Below are 14,921 nucleotides of genomic sequence, written 5' to 3' on the forward strand. Positions count from 1 at the left end.
AAGGAAATATGCAGTTTTTACAACACATTTCTAATTTAAATAAGGTTGTAAAATATTTACTTGAAAGCAACAGGATGTATTGTTTAGGAATAAATTGGTATACATTAAAAAAAAAGTATATGGGAAAGATAATCACAAAACAGCGTGTACTTCTGGTGTGAAAGAGGGACAATGTGATTAGCAATGGAGCAAGAGCAAAGACGGTTTCAATTACCTCTTAAGCGGCTTTCTAAATTTATGAGTATTTATTATATTAGTTTTGTCATCTTTTTGTATCTAAATTTTTATTAAAAACTCTAGAATCAATGTGTGAATCCCAGCTCCATCATTACTATGTTACTTTGAACCAGTTAATCAACCTGTCTGAGCCTCACAATCTGATGTAAATATAGTTACAATAATACCTCACTTACAGAGTTATGATGAGAATGAATGCACAATTTTTAACCTATGTGAAGCACTTAGCTTAATTCCAAATACAGAAATCACTCAATAAATGGGAGCTATTATTACCTCTGTGTGTCTCATCCTCTGGGGAGTTGTCTCTTGAACAAATTATTATAGAGTCATGTGTATATTATAGTGAAGTCAGGGATTTCTCAAGAGGGTACACACTCGTTTCCATAAAGCTTCTAGCACTTTTACTACCTTGTCAACTGTGTCATGGGAAAAAAAAATTGTGGGTACTAAATTGCACCACATTTAAGAGGACTACTGACATTGAGTTAATGTATGAATATATTAGCAAAATTATCAGAAAAAATCTCACTTCTTTGCTAATTGCAAAATAAGCAGCTCTCTAGTCAAGAACTAATTCTAGACTAGCATTTAAGCAAAGTATAGGTAAATGAGCTATTCATGGAGCCTTAGAGGTTTTTAATAACTTTCCTCTTCTCCAATAAATGAATGTGCTGCTCTTGGGAGTACTTAAGCTTCGCATTAACAGCCAGCTTGGAGTTTTTTATTGTACTGTATTTTCTACAGAAACGAGAAAATACATATACCTTCTAAAGCAAAGCAAGTAAACAAAGGATACTCCTTTTGCTCTTTTGACCCAATTCAGTTCCCAAAATTCCTCATAGTAAAAAAGAAAGAAGTCCTTCCACACACTTCAAGACTGCCTATCTATGATTTTTGTCATATTTCACTTCTACTTAAAAAAGAAAAACATTTTAATGCCAATCACCATTATAATCATTTGTGCTCACTCTAACTAGTCACAAATAAATATGTGAAATTGGTGGATAAAAATATTTTTAATAAAAATGAACCCTAGATTCATCATTATAAAATCAAACTCCAGAGGCAAAAACAGAATCTCTTGCTGGCTGGTAGGCAAACTACATCATATTATTTTAAAGGTCACTTATGATGGAGCATGATAATGTGAGAAAAAAAGAATGTATACATGTATGTGTAACTGGGTCACCATGCTGTACCATAGAAAACTGACAGAACACTGTAAACCAGCTATAATGGGGGAAAAAAAACATTATACAAATTTTTTTTAAAAGTTCATTTTTACTTCTCTTCCAAATACAAAAAAAAAAAAATCAATTAGAATCCTCCAAAGACCATATGTGTTAAATAAAAATATTAATTATTAGCTTCAGTTCTGATATTTTCCTGTCCTAATCTCCTTTCCAGTGTTTGCTTTTATGATGTGAAAATTTCTGTCCTAAAACTTTGTTGTCTGTTTAGAACATGAAACCAAATACATTATCACTAGAGGTAAAAGTAATACAACCTGTGACTACACTGACCAGACTGGAAAAAACGTCACCTCAGGTGAGTCTATGGGCATCCCAAGTGGAAACAAGACATGTATTCACCACATGTCACTTCTCATGTTCTGCTCTAGAGCCAGAATTTCTCCTTTCAAGGCAGCTTGAGTTTCCTATCAGTTTAATGAACCTGCTATCTTGGTAGGGCAAAGATTTAACAAGCAAATGCACTTTTAAAAAGAAGGGGTTGTTATATTGATATTATATGGAAAGAATACAGACAAAGGTATTGAATGACAAAGAAATGCATTTATAACATTGAAGACTAAAACTCCCAACAAAGAATAAATGAGTCAAAATATATACATTCCAAACACAACAGAAATGTACCTACAGGAACAACTATAAGAGATGTAAGAAATGGAGCGAAAGGCTAATTATAATGGATTTTAAATACCTCTCTCTATCCAAGACATATGCACTGGAAAATTTAGTAAAGATATTAAAGACCTAAAAACAAAAATCAACAAGATGTACTTATTTGTAAATATTGTAAACTGCGACTTTGACAGTAGAGAATATATGTTTTTTCATGTGAACATAGAGCATTTGTAAAAAATCGACTACATATAATTACACAAAGAATTTCAATAAATTCAAGAGTTTTAAATTAAAATAAATAGTACAAACAGTAGACTTAACCATTTACAATAAACTGTAAACTAATAACAAAAATTTTAAAGTTTCATCTACTCAAATTTTTAAAATGAAATTAAAGAACTCTCAGATCAAAGGGAAAAACACAAATGAAATTACAGAATTTCTCAAAAATAATGACAATAAAACTGTTTTCTGAATCTAGTAGACCATTACCGAAGCAGCGCTCAGAGAAAAGAATGAAATACTTATATTTATAACAATTATTAACAAAAATCACCTCAAATGATAGTAAAGGACAAAAAAATCCCATCAAAATACACCATAAATAGTAAAAGGAACAAATTTTCAAAAATAAGAGATTAATAAAATAGAAACCATGGGAGGAACAGAAGTCATAAACCATGAACCAACCTAAAATTGGATCTGAAATTCACACACTACCACAAAATAAATTCCAACTGGACTAGAGGTGTGAATGTAAAATAATTACAACTATACAAGTTCTAGAAGAAAACATAAATCCCTTTAAAATTGGAGAAAAAATTCTAACTAGGATTTAAAATCCAAAATCCATTGAAAATGGGTAGTAAATTTGACCACATACCATTAAATGAAAGGAAAAGTTAAATTACCACTGACAAACTGGAGGAAAAAAATGTAATTTTATCACAAATGGATTATATCCTCCATACATAAAAGATTCTAAAATTTGAGAAAACAACTTGTTTAAAAAATGGTAGGAGGGTAAAGGGGGTTAAAAGTATGGACAGATGGAAACTATATTTTTAGTAGTGAGTACACTGTAGCATATACAAAGTTGAAATATAATATTGTACATGTGAAACATATAATACCATAAACCAATAAAACAAAACAAAAACTTAGGGGGACCCAAGTTTTCTGGTTCTGCCCCTAAAACGCTTAGGAGAAGCCACACCATCCTAACAAGAAGCAAAAAGCTGAACGGACTGAAAATTAACAGCTCTTTTAGGATCTACAGGCAAGTTGAAGACACAGAAAAAACTGCTGAACCCAAGGTTGGAGAAGTAGAGAAACAAAAACAGGAGTAACAGCTTACCTGAGCAGAGGCTCACTAGTGGAAACTGCAGTGGGGACCATTGCCCAGGCTGGAACATCTGATGATGCAATTGACGAGTTTCTGAAGGCTCAGCAAGGACAAGTCCAAAACTTAAAAATGGGAGACCCAGTCATGGAGACTCCCTCCCCACAATGCTGTGAGATTTACTGCCAGGACTCAAGCTGATTCCTACCATAAATATCAAAGACAAATCCTCTCTGACTTCTGGCAGGAGGAGGAGAGGAGCCATTTTGAGATTTCCCAGAATGCTCTGCTCTCCTTAACAAGACTGCGCTCAGGAGAAACCAGTTAACCAGAGCCTAACCTGCTGGGTGTTATCACAGCCTAACTGACCTGGGGAAGGGAAACCTTAACTCTGACAAGCTCTACCCTTCACATGAGAGAAGGGAAAAACACGACTCCGGCCCCGCTGGCCATCCTCTCCCACCTACAAGGAGGAGGGTGAAAAAAATCCCAGAAACACCTGTGAGGTTCACAGACCAGGGGCTCAGGCTCACTAACTGAAGGAGACCTAATCATGGGGGCTGTTTGACCTATCATAACATTATCCTATTCTGTGCTTATCCTCCCCCAACACCCTATCACAGTATTTATTAAGGCTCATTTGCAGTGGTTCTCTTTACCCAGTACGTCATACCCAGCTATCAGGAAAAAAATTCCGAGGATACCTGAAGGAAAAAAATACCATATGAAGTGTAAGAACAAGCATCAGAACCAGACATAGCATGGATATTGGAATTATCAGATCAAGAATTTGAAATAATTATAATATGTTCAGCACTCTAATGGATAAAGCAGACCACATGCAGGAACAGATGAGCATGTAAGCAGAGAGGCAGACATCCTTGAAAGAAAAGGAAGTGCTAGACATTAAAAAAACAAAAACAAAAACAAAGCAAAACGTTGTAGCAGAAATAAACAATGTCTCTGACGGCTTATTTAGTAAACTAGACACAGCTGACAAAAGAATCTTTGAGCTAGGGGATATATCAATAGAATCCTTAAAAAAACTGAGACGCTAAGAAAATAAAGACTTTTCTGGGAAAATAAAACAGAACAATATCCAAGGGTTGCAGGACAATAAGAAAAGGTATAAGGTACACATAATGGGAATACCAGAAGAAAAAGAATGAGGAACAGAATAAATACTTGAAACAATAGTGACTGAGAGTTTCCCTAAGTTAATGCCAGACCAAACCAAAGGTCCAGGATGCTCAGAAAATACCAAGCACTATGAAAACCAAAATAAATAAATAAACTGTCACCTAAGATATTATCATCAAACTACAGAAAACATCAAACTACAGAAAACCAAAGGCCAAAAAAAAAAAAAAAAAGTTCTGAAAGAAGAGAAAAAAATACCTTACCTATAGGGAAACCAACACAAGAATGATATCTGACTTCTCCTCAGAAACCATGCAAGTTAGAAGGTAGAGTGAGTTTAAAGTGGTGGAGAAAAGAAAACATAAACCAACCTAGAATTCTGTACTCTTTAAAATTATCCTTCAAAAGTGAGGGGGGAAATACTTAGACAAAAATTGAGGAATTTGTTACACGTAGAACTGCCTTGGAGGAAATGTTAAAAGAAATTCTTAGAAGAAAGGGTGGGGGAAAAAACTGTAACTGCAATGTATACATCTAAGGATAACCTGACCCCCTTGCTGTACAGTGGGAAAATAAAAAAAAAGAAATAAAAAAAAAAGAAATTCTTAAGAGAGAGAAAAAAATAATGTGGATTAGAAAGTTGGACCTTAAATAAAGGAAGAACATCAAGGAAGAAGTAAGTAAAGATAAAATTAAAACTTTTATTTTTCTTATTCTTTAGCAAATAAAAATTTGTCCAAAGTAATAATAGCAACAATATATATGGTTATATATACTTATATGTATACATATATATGTGTGTGTTATGTATACTTATGTATAAGCATGCATTTTATATGTGTTTTTCTATACTTGAATACAAGTGAAATGAATGACATTAATGATATGACAGATGAGAGGAAGGAATTAGGATTATATTGCTACTGTAAGGTACTCACATTATCAGTGAAATGCCATGGTGTTATTTGAAAGTGGAATTGGATTAGCTATAAATGTACATTGCAAACACTGAAAAAAAAGTGTAAAAAGTATGACCATGTGTGAACATATATTTTTATTGATACATAGAAAGTATAAAAATATACTTGTATTAAAGAATAAAAGTATATTTTAAAAAGAGATAAAATTAAATTATAACTTACTCAATTAATCCCCCCAAATAATAAAAGAATGGGAAGCAGAAACAGGAACAAAGAACAAGGGCCACAAATAGAAAGCAGTAACTAATGTGGTAGATATTAATCCAACCATATCAATAATTATTTTGAACATCAAAGTCTAAATGCACCAATTAAAAGACAGATTGTCAGAGTGGATCAAAAAACAAAACTCAACTGTATATTATTTACAAGAAACCCACTTTAAATATATAGACCCATGAAGATAAAAGGTAAATAGATGGAGAAACATATACCATGCCAACACTAATCAAAAGAAAGCTGGAGTTGCTGTATTAATTTCAGACAGAGCAGACTTCAAAGCAAGGAAAGTTATCAGGAATGAAAAGGGGAATTACATAATGACAAATGTGTCAGTTGCCTGGGAAGACATACAGTTCTTCATATGTATGAGCCTAACCACAGAGTGTCAAACTACATGAGGCAAAAACTTATAGACCTGCAAGGACAAAGAGTCAAGTCCACTGCTGGAGCTGGAGATTCAAGACCCCCCTCTCATAAATGGACAGACCCAGCAGGCCAAAAATCAGAAAGGACATAGTTAAACCCAACAACATCAATAATCAACTAGATGTAGTAGACACCGATAGACTACTTAAACAACAGCAGATTATGCACATTTTCCACAAACTCACTTGAAACTTTTATCAAGATAGACTACATTTCAGGCCACAAAACACACATTCATAAATCAAAAAGAATAGAAATCATTGTCTGCTCTCAGACTAAAATGGAATCATACTAGAAATTAATAACATAAAATATATGGAGATTAAGCAACACGTTTCTAAATGACGTGTGAGTCGAAGAAATCTCAAGAGAAATTTAAGATATTGTGAACTAATGAAAATGAAAATACAACTTATCAAAATTTGTGCAGTGCAGCATAGTTCCTACAGAGAAACAGATGCATAGAATGCATATATCAGAGAAGAAGAAAGACCTAAAATCAATAATCTAAGTTCCCACTTTGGAAATTAAATTCCAAATAAGTGCAATAAAAGAAATAAAAACAGACTCACGGATTTCAAAAACAAACTTATGGAAAGGAGAAACATAACAGGGAGGCATATGTTAGGAGTTTGGTATTAAGACATACACACTGCTACATATAAAATAGATAACCATCAAGGACCTACTGAATGGCACAGGGAAACAGTATTTGTAATAACTTAAATGGGAATCTGAAAAAGAATGGATATGTGTGTATGTTTAATCACTTTGCTCTACACCTGAAACTAACACAACATTGTAAAGCAAGAATACCCCAATAAAATAATAATAATAATAATAAATTTTAAATGAAAGAAATAAGATTTAGAGCAGAAATCAATGAAAGATACCACCACGAACCTCTTAGAATGACCAAAATGTAGAAGATTGGCAGCAGCAAATCCTGACAAGAATGTGGAGCGATAGAAATTCTCATTCATTCCTGGGGAAATGCAGAATGTTATAGCCACTTTGGAATACAATTTAGTGATGTCTTATAAGACTAAACACACTCTTACCATACAATCCAGCAGTCATGCTCCCTGATACTTACCCAAAAGAGCTGAAAGCTTATGTCCACATAAAAACTTGCCCTTGGATGTTTATAGCAGCTTTATTCATCATTGCCAAAACTTGGGAGCAACCAAGAAGACCTTCAATAGGTGGATGGATAGACTATGATACATCCAGACAATGGAGTACTATTCGGTGCTAAAAAGAAAGGACCTACCAAGTCAGGAAAAGACATGGAGGAAACTGAAGTGCATATTACTAAGTGAAAGAAGCCAATTTGCAAGACTGCACTGTATGATTCCAAGTGTATGACTTTCTGGAAAGGGCAAAACCACAGGGACAGCTGAGAGATCAATGGGATGGAGGAGGTGGAGGAGGAGAGATACAGATAGGCAGAAAATAGATGATTTTTAGGGCAGTGAAAATCCTCAGTATGCTATTATGTCATCCATTTGTATAAATCCATAGAATATACAACACCAACAGTGACCCCTAAGTGTTGGGTGTTTGGGTGATTGTGATTTGTCAGTGTAGCTTCATTCTTGATATATAAGAATGATGGTAAGTGATGTTGATAATGAGGAAAGCTATGCATTGTGGGTGCAGTGGGTGTATGGGAAATTTTTGTGCCTCCCTCTCAATTCTGTGGTAAAGTTAAAACTGCTCTACCAGTTAAGTGTTTTTTAAATGGTGGGAGGGGGAATGTGTATGATAATTCACTGGAAAATAAATTAGAAAGTCTATTAAATATGTGAAAAGATGCTCAACTTCACTTATGAGAAAAACACTATTTAAAATTACACAATGACACCATCTCTCCCTTGTGAGTCCAAAACTGCACTATGAATCATACTCTATTGACAAGACTGTGAAGTCTTCTTTTACACTGCTGGCAGGAATTTTTAAAAATGGTACAACTTTAAGGAGGGGGATTTGGCAATAGCTAGCAAAATTGTGTGTGTGTGTGTGTGTGTGTGTGCGTGCGCACGCGCGTGCACACGCGCGTGCACACATTGTCTCGCCTTCAGCAATCTACCCAAAGATTCACTGGCAAAAATACTAAATGACCTATACCCAAGACCACTCATTGTAGCGTTATTAGCTACAGGAAAACCTAGGAAAAATCCAAATGTCAATCAGCAAGATGCTAATTGAATAAACTATGGCACGTCTACACAATGGCAAGATAGGCAACATAACAAGGATGGAAAATACTCTATAAGTGGTAGGCAGTGATCTCCAGGCTACATCACTAGTGAAAAAGCAACTGCAGAATATCACTTCATTTCCAGCACCAGAATCTGTTGAAATTATCTATTGCTATAAGAAATACTACCTGAAAATCTGGTGGCTTAAACAACAAATACCCATAGCTTCTCTCAGAGTTAAGAATCCAGGCAGAGTCTAGACTCTGGCTCATAATCCTCTTGAGGCTGCAGTCAGGGTGTGGGCAGGCATCTAAAGGCTGGGCTGGGGGATGGTCTACTTGTAAGCTCATTCAGTCGGTCATCCATAAACCCTCAACCTCTGCTGTTGTGTGTATAGCATTAGAAAATAACCATTTTTTAATCCCAATGAGTTAATAGGGAGAGACAACAATTGATAACAGATAATAAAGCATTGGGAATTTTGAAACAGAAGTATCATGCTGACCACACCTAAAAACAATGCTTCATCTTAGCTTCATTAAAACTGAACAGCCAGACATTGTTCATCATAATGTGTTAGATACATTTTTGCCATATAGCAGAGGGAACAATATCCTATCTCTTGTGATGGAACATGTTGGAAGATATTATGAAAAAAAGAATGTGTATGTATAATTGGGTCATGCTGTACAGCAGAAATTGATAGAGCATTTTAAATCAACTATAATAAAAAATTTAAAAAAAAACAAAAAAAAGACTTCAAGAAATTGTCTAAAAATTATTTTGTTGGCCTCCTTTTAAGAAGTTAAAACACTTTTAAGAAAGGCATCGTGGGATAGAGGAAAATAGAATCGTTACAGTGTTCTTCTTTAGCTCTGAAACTGTGTCACTATAAGTGTGTCAAAATAAAGGGGGGTATATGAAGATTTCAAATGTTTTTATTCAGCATCTCTTACATAGTTTTACCAAAGAAAAATAGGTGAGAAAAATAATTACTTCATGGTTAATAAAAAGATGTATCAATAATTATTCAGTGTGCTTAGAAATGTTAGGTTAAACATCCAAGGAAAATATTCCTAGATTACAAAATGCATCATCATCAGGAGAGGTTAGATTGCATTGAGGCAACAAACAGCCCCAAGATCACAGGAATTTGATAACAAATGTTTACTTTTAGCCCAGACTACATTTCCAGTAAGAACCAGTGTTCTCAGGGGCTCAGCAGATCCAGTGGGAGTGCTCACCTTCTCAGCTGTCATTGGGGTGGAAGCACCCTAGCATACCTGTCACCTCATCCCAGAGTGACATGGATGGCTGCTGCATCTAGCCCACCAGCCAGAGTGCATTACGTGTTCAAATCCAACTGAAGGGGATGCAGGAAAATAGCTTCCCCGTGTATCCAACAGAATAAATTAAAACAGAACTTTGAAAATACACATCAGCTTCAGGTAGGACATCCTTCCTGTCATAAAATAGATACTAAGGCACCTGTTACAAATTTTGAAATGGAACAAAAAATTAATCTATATTTGGTGTTCCTACTGTGGCGTGATGGGATTGGTGGCAGCTCTGGAGTGCTGGGACATAGGTTCAGTCCCTGGCCTGGCACAGTGGGTTAAGGACCTGGTTTTGCCACAGCTTCAGCAGAGGTCACAGCTGCAGCTTGAATCTGATCCTTGGCCCAGGAACTCCACATGCTGTGAGGTGGCCAAAAAAAAAAAAAAAAAAAAAAAAATCTATATTTGAACACTCTTGTGGTTCCAATAAACAAGGAGAATATGGACATTTTTCAGGTCTGCAAACCTTGGGACGTTCATCTCAGAATTTTCCCAGGTATTAGAGTTATACTGTCTTATTTTGAGAGTTGAGTTTTGTCTTCAAGATGTCTTTGTGTCCCTGTGTGTGTGTACAATCATTGAAGACATGAGTAGGCACATCTTTTGCTCTGGCAAAGAACTTGATGGATTCTGGGCAAAAAAAAAAAAAAAAAGAATTCCCATCCACAAATTACCCTTCATTTGACAAGTACACACACCAAACACCTTTCTAAGCCTGGAGGTAGAGTGAACAAAAGAACTCATCCCGTTGGTGAACTCAAATCTGCTTAAACTCAGACTTTTAAGAAACACACTGCAGAGGCTTCCTGTGTCTGCAGACTGCCTGATGATGGGATGGAATGGATTCCAAGGTGAGACCAACTCCTGCAGAGAGGAGTAGAGGGCTTATCTGCAGAGGAGTAGAATTTATACAGTGACAATTTGGGAAGGTGTCTTGTATATGAGCATGTTTCCATCAAGTCAGGTCTCCAAATTTGTTTTCCTAATTTAAAAAAAATTAAAAGTCTCCCCACACCATTAATTTTTTTCTGACTGTTTCTGCTTGCTGTATGCTATATTGTCAAGTCAGTTAGCTTGCATTTGGCACATATGTCAGAAAGGCGTAAGTCCAAATGTGTCAATCATTTACTATCCACATGCTATTTCAATAGGTAGGCATTCATTGCTAAGCAGCAGAAGCCTTTCAGAACTCTTGAAATAAGCTCTATTTTCCTCTTGAAGATTTTTTGTTGTTGTTGTTAAGCACACCGTTAATAGCCAAAGAGCTCAATATTTAATTCTACATGTCATTGATATACGAAAGGGGAAATTAAGTGATTTATGTAGCTGTGTATGTGGAAAATATGTAGCCCTTTGTTACAGTAACAAGTTAAATAGACACAGCATTGCTTTTCACATTGACAAGAAATAAACAGCATAAGCTATTCCTGGGGCACTTTGTAGTTATATAAATCATATCGAAAGATACATGGGAATTTATTTCCCTTTCAGAAGGGAAACTGCTGTGTCTAATTCTCAATTGGTTGCAGGCTAAGTTTCAGATGGTGGTGGATTCCTGGCTTCATTTTCCCCTTCTTCGCCCCAGGGTTTTGATGTCAGGAGAGGTTACCCTAAAAAGGAGTAGGGGAAAGGTAGGCTGTTTTGCTACTTGATAACTGCTCTAATGGAGAGAGGAAGAGTATATCTTTCAGAGAAAATAAGATCGAAGATTTAGGTTTTATTCAATATGTCTCCCATCCCTTCAGGTATATTCTACATTTGTATTTATGATAATTCAAGTTGTTGTCATTTTTTTTTTTTAGCTTTGAGGCATCTTATTACAAAAAGCTGGTACTCAGATATATAACTGAGTAAGAACTTGAAAATTCATCATGCATTTACTTCATTTTTTTTGGCTGGCCTTCTAGGAAATCTTTAGCTTCATTGATTTTGGCCATTATATAAGGAGATCCTCCCTTGTCTGGGTGATTTAAAAGCATAATTCATCAATAAGCGTCTCTTTTTTTTCCTTTTTTTGGCAGTAGGGCTTACACTTAGTATTAATGCTATCTCCCATTTTGTCATTTTGGGTTCACACCCACCTCTGTAATAGCCACCACTGAAGGCAGATTTTGGTAGACTTTGAAACTTGTTTTGCTTGAAGCTCCAAATGCTTCATGGCTTGCAAAGCATAACAGCCTGCAAATCCTGCAGCAGCAATGATCAGTCCAACTACCACTGCACTGGCCATGGCTCCTACTCAGCTCCCCTGCCTCCTCCAGGGACACAGTTCATCCCAGCCCACGTATATCCCTAGCACAAAGCTGCATCAAGTCATCATTTTGAAGCTCTGGTTTATAGCCAAGAATGGATCATGTCTGGTCCCCTTTTCTTTTTTTTTTTTTTCCTATTTATCTATTTTGTGACAGTTGAGGAGGTATAAATGTAGCATATATTTTTGAACCATGTAAAATTGCTGGTTTTATAGGTAAAAATGATGAAATATGTACATGAAAGTCATAAGATATTTATGTTCTTATGTGGAAAAATATGGAAATAAACAGGAGAAAATAAATTTAGAAGCTCCTTTAAAACTGTTAAGCAATAGTTCCCAATTTTAATATTTGTCAAATAAATGAGAAATCATATAATAAAGTAATTGATAAAAGCCAACCCAAAATTAAATGAATCAAGTAATTTCATTCCAAATTATTTTTGAAACACTAAGCTGAAAGTTATGTAACATAAACAACATATTTAGAATCACCTACATTTCCTGTATTGTCCACTTTATAATTTCATTTTAGGATCTCAAAGTTAAAATATCCTAAAAGTCCAGAAAGCCACAATTTTACTACTGCAAATTCCAAAAGCATGATGTAAGTAAAGTGACCATTTTTCTTTACCTGTTTCTAATGGCAGGGAGAAGAGTAAAATTGTAGTAGGAATCTTATTTAATTGAATTTCTAAATTATGCTCCCAAAGAGGAAACTCAGCCTACAAAACAAAGTAGTTAATTGTGTAATAACCCTGTGCTTTAAGCCCTACTGATCATGTTGCCTGTATTCTTAAGCCAAAGTTGATTATTTTTCCTAAAGACAATGTAAAGATCGGTTTTTACGAAGAAGTTGATATTCAAAGAAGGAGAGTTACCTGTTGAAGGTTCTACTAGAAGTTAAATTTATATTCCCAGTGTCCTGTTTCTGAGTGATTATTTCTTGGAGTTCCCCTTGTGGCTCGGTGGAAACAAATCTGACTGGTATCCATGAGGATGTGTGTTCGATCCCTGGCCTTGCTCAGTGGGTTAAGGATCCTGCATTGCCGTGAGCTGCAGCATAGATCACAGACGTGGCTCATGGCTCGAGTCTAGCATTGCTGCAGCTGTGGTATTAGCTGTGGTGATTAGACTACTAGCCCAGGAACTTCCATATGCTGCAGGTCTGGCCCCATAAAGCAAAAAAAAAAAAAAAAAAAAAAAAAAGAGTAATTATTTCTTTATACCATGGCTCACAAGATGGATAGACCTCTTCAAATGGACCAAAAAATAATAATAAAGCCCTTTGCTGCTTTAGACTTTCAGATGAGGGCTAGAATACCTTAACTTAGTCTCTAGATTTTCATTTTAAGCTGCTACTTTACATTTTTATCCCTGTTTACGTGATTTTTTAACATCAGGTAACAGTTATCATGAAAATAAACTTCACAACTCTCATTCATCTATTCTATTAGTTGTTTTCTTTTTTATTGAAGTAGAGTTGAGTTACAATGTTAGTTTTGGGTGTACAGTAAAGTTATTCTCATATATATGTGTGTGTGTGTGTATATATATGTTTCATTTTCAGATTATTTTCCATTATAGGTTGTTACAAGATATTGAGTATAGTTCTCTGTGCTATACCATAGGTCCTTATTGATTCCTATTCTTTTTTTTTTATTTCCAAAAAAACTTAACCTTTATTCACTAATAGGCAGATTCACATGCTTTTATTTAAAATATGTACACATTCAACTTAAAAAGATACATAAATGACAGCAAAGTAAAACAAAGGATAAATATTTTAATACATGTAAATTATGTTAGTGTAGGTGAAAGCAAAAATTAGCAAGCCAGAAATTTCAAAAAAAATAATTCATAATAAATTCAACTATTTTATCTTTGAAAAACTGAATAAAAAGGAGCCCAATCAACTACAAAGAATCTGAATGATAAATACATAGCAGAGATGATAAAATGTGATTAAACTACAAATACAGAGACAGAAAATTATAAGAGATATGCTATTGTGGGCGAGTTACATTTTAATATCAGTCATTTTAGAGGCTCACCAAAATTAAAAAAAAAAAAGTTTCTTAAACTAAGATTAATCTCTACTTATTTTAGAACAAAAAAATTTTTTTTAATTTTAAAGCACCAAGAGGTGTAGAAAATACTGAGTTTCTTTTGCTATCCTTATCAAAAACAATTGTACCCCTTATTATTACTCCACAACAAATTACCCCCAAACATAGCCACTTGAATTATTATTCCTATTCTATATACAGTAGTGTTTAGTTGTTTAAAGCAGAATTCATGTGCTGGAACAATTTGCAATTGTTTCTAATAACACTTTTTTTTTTTTTCCAAAGCAGTGAGATGAATTTTAAGGAAAGCTCTGGAGGCCACTTGTTTCATCTACTGTTCTGATAAAACCCTTTCAGGTGAGGGGAGAAGGGGCCATTGCACATAAGTCATCTCTTGCACTCAGTAAGAGGTCCAGTTGGATATCCTATTGCTTTCAAGGATCTACCTTCCACGAAGATATTTAATGAAGTTGGGAGTTTGAGAAGACAAGTCACAGGATGTGTGCCACTAGACCACATACCTCCTGGGTAACATTGTGTCAGCGCTCCCTCTATCATGAGATGATCTATTTCAATGGCATGTGAGAAACAATTGATCTTGAAAGTAAGATAACTCCCAAGAAATAGCACACAAGGGAAGCAGAACAGAAATCCATCGAGTATCAGCTTCTAGAGCCTGGGATTGAAAATGAGCTCTCTTGTGAGCCTAAACCTCAAAAGGGTTTTCCAGAATATTTATATAATCTGCTATATTTTTAAAGTCTGTGTATGTTGATCAAAGGTTAAAAAAGGCAAGGAATTCTTGTATGTAAACTGTGGCCATAATAACACAGTACATGCGATTG

General features: G+C 35.0%; 1 pseudogene; it reads right to left on the bottom strand.

Annotated features, from left to right (window-relative positions):
• Nucleotides 1-11,633: 11,633 nt before the first annotated feature.
• LOC100523508 (mitochondrial import inner membrane translocase subunit TIM14 pseudogene) lies at nucleotides 11,634-11,986 on the bottom strand (annotated as a pseudogene).
• Nucleotides 11,987-14,921: the final 2,935 nt, after the last annotated feature.

This window comes from Sus scrofa, chromosome 10 (assembly GCF_054392235.1).
Source record: "Sus scrofa isolate SSC_HxYL_T2T_F1_AM1 chromosome 10, Sscrofa_HxYL_maternal_Yorkshire_Landrace_v2.0, whole genome shotgun sequence".
Classification (NCBI taxonomy): Eukaryota; Metazoa; Chordata; class Mammalia; order Artiodactyla; family Suidae; genus Sus; species Sus scrofa.